Raw genomic sequence first — 5961 nt, 5'->3', positions numbered from 1 at the left:
AAAGCCAATTGATAGGATCTCTAATTTATTGGAGTTGAGACCTGGGATCAACTCTCGTTGCTACAAGGGTTGGGGGTTGAAGGGAGGGGAATGGGCTACCCCCATTGTGTAGCCCCATGAGACAAGAAAAAAAAAACAAAGTAAAAGAATTCATTGAACTAATAGAGAACCACCTATTAGATTATTGAAGTTTTAATAATGACATCAATTGACCGTGTACTAATGCAAATGAAAAATATTATAATGAAAAAATATCATAATGATTGTTGAACCACCTACTGTCGCTTCTGCCAAAATGGCAAAAAGATGAAATGAGGGGGGAAAGAAACAAAAAATGAGGCTTATAGAAATCTTACAGAACCTCTTCATAATTCCCACTTATGCAACATTACCTAACCCAGGCACTTGCTATCAAACCACTTGAAGAATCACCATTAACAATGCTTCACTGCCCAACGTATACCTTCTTACTTCCAGTATTTCAAGCAGTAGCAGGCACCCTTGGTGCTACGGTCTTTGCTGTTGCATTAACAGCCAAACCAGCACGGTTCACACGGCCACCATATCCTCCATCACCACGGTTTGAAGATCCTCCCCTACCACCACCATTACTCCTGTTTGGAAAATTCATTCCTGTTGAAGTCATTCCGGCCATAACCTCTACCACCTCCATAGTTTCCACGGCCTCTTGCCCCATCATTCCTGAACCCAGTTCCCCGCCCAGCTGGAAATCGACCTCTGTTATTCACTCGAGAACTTGATGCCCGCTCTTCCTCAACAAAAGCTTTTCGGCAATCAATCATAATGGGTGATGCCTCTATTGCACTCTGCACAGCACTCGCCACCTCAAATTCAACAAAGCCAAAACAAAATGCTTCTTGCTTATTGCTCCTAACTTGAACGCCGTTAACCTTGATAGGTCCAAACCTCTTGAACTCTTCCTCAAGCTGTGCGGGTGTAGCATTCCGTGGCAGGCACCTTATTTAAATTGAGTTGCCATCACCTTCTCCTTGGTGACTACCATTTTCAGCAGCATTTGAGTTGAACACTGGTGTCTCATTTGCTGGAGATGGTGACTGAGTTGGGGCCATCACCTTCACAATTGAAGCATACGACTTTTTAGGCACTTCTTGGACAGCAGAGCTAGACTCAGTAACCATCTGAGGTTCAATCTGAATTTCATCAACAACCTCAGACACGGGTGCTTACTCTTCCATAACTGAACCGCCCTTATTGTCAAAATGATTATAAACTTCCTCTACATTGACTTCTTCTTCTGTAACTGGTTGCTCCATAGCCTGATGTTCCTGTGCTGGAGCAAGATCCTGCACTGGAGCAAGAGGTGCGAGCTCAACATTAGGCAACCCTTGGTTCCCATCATGAAGTTCCAACTCTTCCATGTACCTGAACAGGTAATTAAAAACAAAGTAGCCTTTGTCCTGGGGAGCAAGGAAGAACGACTGAGTAAAATTCCTCCTTACGTTGTCCTTCCCAGTCAAATACCCAGTCACAAGGACAAGAACTCCACCGTTGAACGAATCCTGCGCATCCACTGTCTTTTATTTCTGACCTATATTTGCTATAGTCGAGAGACAGTATCTTCTCATTGATAGCTTGCATGGTTGTTACAGCACTCATGGAGCCATCGGCTTCGAGGCGGCCGAGCTTGCTAATATCCTGGTAGAACCGATACACAAGCTCTGGAGATTGATGCATGATATGGTAGTACTGGTTAACGAAAGCATTCCCGACCACTTGGGCAGTTGGACAAGATCCCGCAGGTTGTTGCGACGCCATTAGTGATCGAGCTCCAAAAGCAATACTCTAATAAACATAACAACCGCTATCATCAGTGGAAGCAACAGAAGAACGCTTTGAACCCTAAACATCAGGAAACTCGAACGGTAGTTGAAGGTGTAGGAACATCTAAAGAACTAAAGGCAGAGATCAATGGACACGGGCTAAAAAACGGGGGGGGGGGGGGGGGGGGGGGGGATCAAAACAAATAGGAAGATTAACCATGCCTGGCTTTCTTCTCTTCTTTCTCCCGTTTCGCGCTTTCTAGGGTTTTTCCTTTTGGATTTGAGAGAGGCGCCAGCAAGGGAGAGAGAGAGATGCCAAACCTTTGGGGAAAACCTTTGGAAGCCTTTATTGGAATGGATTTCTTGAGGGAAAAAGAAATGGGGACGGTACCAACAGATTTCTTAAGGGAGAGGAAGAAAAAGAACAAACAGTGAAGAAATGGGGAAAAAAAAAAAAAAAAAAAGAGATAGAAAAAACGAACAAACAGCGAATTAGGTTTCTTGCAAAGAAAGTGAAGAGGAGTCGTTCGCGAGAATAGACTTATGTTTTGCGCGGGATTATTTTGGAGCGCAAAAAGACAGCAACTATTTGTTGGTCCGCCAAATAAGTTAAAGTTTTAATTACAGAGGCAATAGAAGAAAGTGCCTCCCTATACTAACCAAATATCTCCGCCTCCGGTGCACTGGACGCGTGAACCAGCAATAAGGAGCTATCACGTAGCATTTGGAAATTTGATTTTTGTTAGTGGACTTCCTACCGTTAGTAACTGGAATCCGGTTGAACCGGATACAAAAAGACAAAAAATAGATTAAATTCATTCAAACTCCCTCTTCTTCCTCTCCTCCGCCGAACCCTAACCCAGAAACATTCCACCGAAGATCTCCCTCTTCCTCCTCTTCTCCTCCCTCTATTTATTCTCCACCGCCGCGTGGCCAGTTCGCTCATTCTCCTAAGTACAAACTCATCCTTTCTCTCTGTAGAGAAAAGGACTCGGTTATTTTATACACCGATTTGATGTTCTGTACTGAGGCCGCAAGGTTGAGTTGCCTAAGCGCCACTCCTTTTATACACCGCTCGTGGTGCCGGAGGTGTGGATAAACAGGGCTACGTTCGTTGACGATTTCATCTATCGACTTCTTCAATGGAACCGTGTCTTTCGAGTCGGATAAGAGAGTAACCTCTTGATGTCGAGTTGGAAACTTGGAATTTCCTAAACTTTTTTCTCTCCACTTCTTTTTTCCTACATTTCCATTTGGTCTGTCTTATAGCAGACAAGTGAGACCTGTCATAGACGGAACGGAAGTGCAAAATATCTGGACTGAAAAAGAAAACTCGAATTCTAAAGCAATGGAGAAGGTCAAAATAGTACCATTCACCCTTTTGATTGATTCCTGAGAAGAAGTTCAGGTACAATTATAACACCGTAAAAAAGATATATCCTACTGATTTTTATTTTTTGAGGTCACAGACTTTAAGAGGAGGAGACCCGGTGACTCGTCGAACGTCCGTTTTGAACAGAAGAAAACAGAGCTTGTGGATCTAAAAGTATAGGAACCCTCCTCGCGAGTGAGTCACAAACGATCCAAAACTCTTCCCCACCACGCAGTGCCAAGCTGGGCCGTACGACGCATCCACTTCCTGCAAAATCGATCAGCCACCACTGTTAATGCTAAGCTAATTAAAGGAAGGCTCCACTTGAGATTTAAGTTCATTTGTTCTCTTTCGTTGCCTGAGATCTTAAATCCTGAAAGTTGGCATCTAAGCATGGTTCTCCGGCGATCCCGTGAAACCGTATTAGTTCGATCATAACATATTCGGTGATGGTTAAACAACATGTGGAATTATGGACAGTCAACTAAAGAGGAATAAAAACATAATTTTCTTTCTCTGCGGCTTCGTCCAAGAATTTAAAATCGTTAATTGGACCACCAGATGGGGTTCCTTCTTCAGAGAAAGAGCCATGGGAGTGGGGTTGGGCCGCTGGCTGTTTGAGGCGGCATCCATCAGAGCCCTGGCCAGTCGGAACGCTAGCTCTTGCATGGTTGCCGGCATATCGGCCGATCTCTACCTTACATTCAGTTCCATAGCAATTGCTACCATCTTCGCCCCCATATCCACAGACAGCAGGTACTATCTTACGCCGTGATGGATGGACCACACCCTCCTTACTCCTCTGTTTCGCAGTTGCAATTCCATTCCTCGCTGCTACGTCTCCATGAACGAGAGAGAGAGAGAGAGAGAGTTGGTAGCAGAAATGTTTGAAGTTTGGACATTTGACTGTCAAAACGGAGGATTAAGGAGTCGGCTCTTCGCATATAAACCACTGATTACAAAATTATGCGCCGCAAAACACGATAATATGGCCGGTTCAACCAACCGAGCTACTAGTAGCGGAGAAAATTTCCGTTAATTCAATGTTAACATGGATGAGATGACGTGTTCGTCTCTCATTCGTGGGTGTACTGGACGAGTGCACAGAACGCCGCCTCTCTCGCCAGGTGCCTCTAAATTTAACATATCCAAACATTTCTCATAAGCAGGTAAGTCTTGTATGCATGGGTGATTATTCTAAGGCCGTCCCATACCAAATCAACACAATATTAATAATAACTATATTGATTTTCTAAGAATTAAAATATATCTCAGCTATTTTATCATTTTCATCAACATTTTATCATATTGTCAGCTTATTCTCACTCCTCCCTTTGCATCCCAGTCCTCTTAATATTTTGTGTTTTTTAATTATTGAAAAATTAAAAAAAAATCGAACACGGGATATTTTTAACACTAATTCATGCATCACATACTGTAAAAAAAAAAAAAGAATAGTAAAGGATTAGTGTGGTTTATTACTTATGAAGCATTTAACTAAGTCATTGTTTTTCTTTTCTTTTTTTTTTTTTTTTTTGGTTGACACTAATTGTAGGTCAGCCAATGATATCTATAACAAGGCGGGGCCGTTAATTTGACAACATCTGAAGTAGTCGAATTGAAAGACTTAATGCCTTTAGTAGATGTAATATTTAACTATATAACTTGAAAGTCATAGTAATCAACCCAACTTCAACTTGGGCCATTGATGATCCATCTTACAACCTTGGTAAGGAGTACAAATAGAAATATGTTGAGTGCAAAACCTTATATTTTTTATGTATTTATAAGGCTCAATTGGGAAGAGCTCAATATATATATGTTTAGTGCAAAACCTTGGATATTTTTACTTATATATTTATATTTATAATCTTTCCGTATTGAGCCTAAAGGACAGCAATAAACTATTGTTTCCAGCCATTCAGCTTAATAGAATGACTTACTTTTTTCAGTCTTAGTGAACAAAGTAATCATATAATAAAAAATATTTAGTGATATGGTAATCAACCCAACTTGTCATTGGCCATTAAGGGAGTTGACAACCTGCTTAAGTAATGACTTCTATATTCACTAAAAGAAGAAATACTTAGCCAATACTCCAGAATGGGCCATCACTGTCCAAATGACCTTTTCAACAGTCACAACCCTTACAACAAAAGGCTCAAGTCGAGGAAAAGGAGCAAAACTTCCACAGTAAAAGACAAAGCAAGCAACCTTGCAAATTATAGCATTTTAGACATTTTCTTTGAATTAAATATATATATATATATATATATATATCTCCCATAATGTTAAAATCTAATTTATAGAACTACCTTAAACAAGTTCCACAAAGTCTAAACAACAACTTTGACCCTTAAAACAAGTATGTGATATAACTAATCAACAACAGATAATGTCCAATGTGGACAGTAACAGTGCTGGTCTCCCCTTGCCTGGCATGTTAGTTTATATGAATTTCTTGTAACAGTAACAGTGCTGAAGGCATGACTACATGAACTAAACATGTCACATGGAGAAGGCGTTGTAGACAACAGAGAATGTCCAATGTCGACAGTCTATGTTTTCTTGTTGATTTGTGGGGATGGATTGTAAGAATGCTCAATGTAACAATTGAGATTTATTTACTTATATTTTCATATGGCAATAGAGTTTGGGGTCCTGAAAAAGGTCCTGGTGTTCCTTTTTCCAGCCAATAATATTCATGTCAAAAATTTCAACCCAGCCAATATTCATACCGAAATTTTCACCATGCACCAAAATATATATATCATCAAAACAATAATA

General features: G+C 40.8%; 1 long non-coding RNA gene and 1 pseudogene across 1 annotated transcript; both read right to left on the bottom strand.

Annotated features, from left to right (window-relative positions):
• Positions 1 to 223: 223 nt before the first annotated feature.
• On the bottom strand, positions 224 to 1943 carry LOC148864539 (nuclear transport factor 2 pseudogene; annotated as a pseudogene).
• Positions 1944 to 3151: 1208 nt separating this feature from the next.
• LOC148864538 (uncharacterized) lies at positions 3152 to 4091 on the bottom strand. The gene is made up of 2 exons (XR_016109292.1): positions 3872 to 4091; positions 3152 to 3441 (listed from the first exon to the last, which is right to left on the bottom strand). It is a non-coding gene; the product is annotated as an uncharacterized LOC148864538 (long non-coding RNA).
• Positions 4092 to 5961: the final 1870 nt, after the last annotated feature.

The sequence above is a fragment of the Nelumbo lutea genome, chromosome 3, assembly GCF_056320005.1.
Source record: "Nelumbo lutea isolate HS-2025 chromosome 3, American lotus-T2T, whole genome shotgun sequence".
Taxonomy (NCBI): domain Eukaryota; kingdom Viridiplantae; phylum Streptophyta; class Magnoliopsida; order Proteales; family Nelumbonaceae; genus Nelumbo; species Nelumbo lutea.
This window is presented reverse-complemented; position numbering and strand designations above follow the sequence as displayed.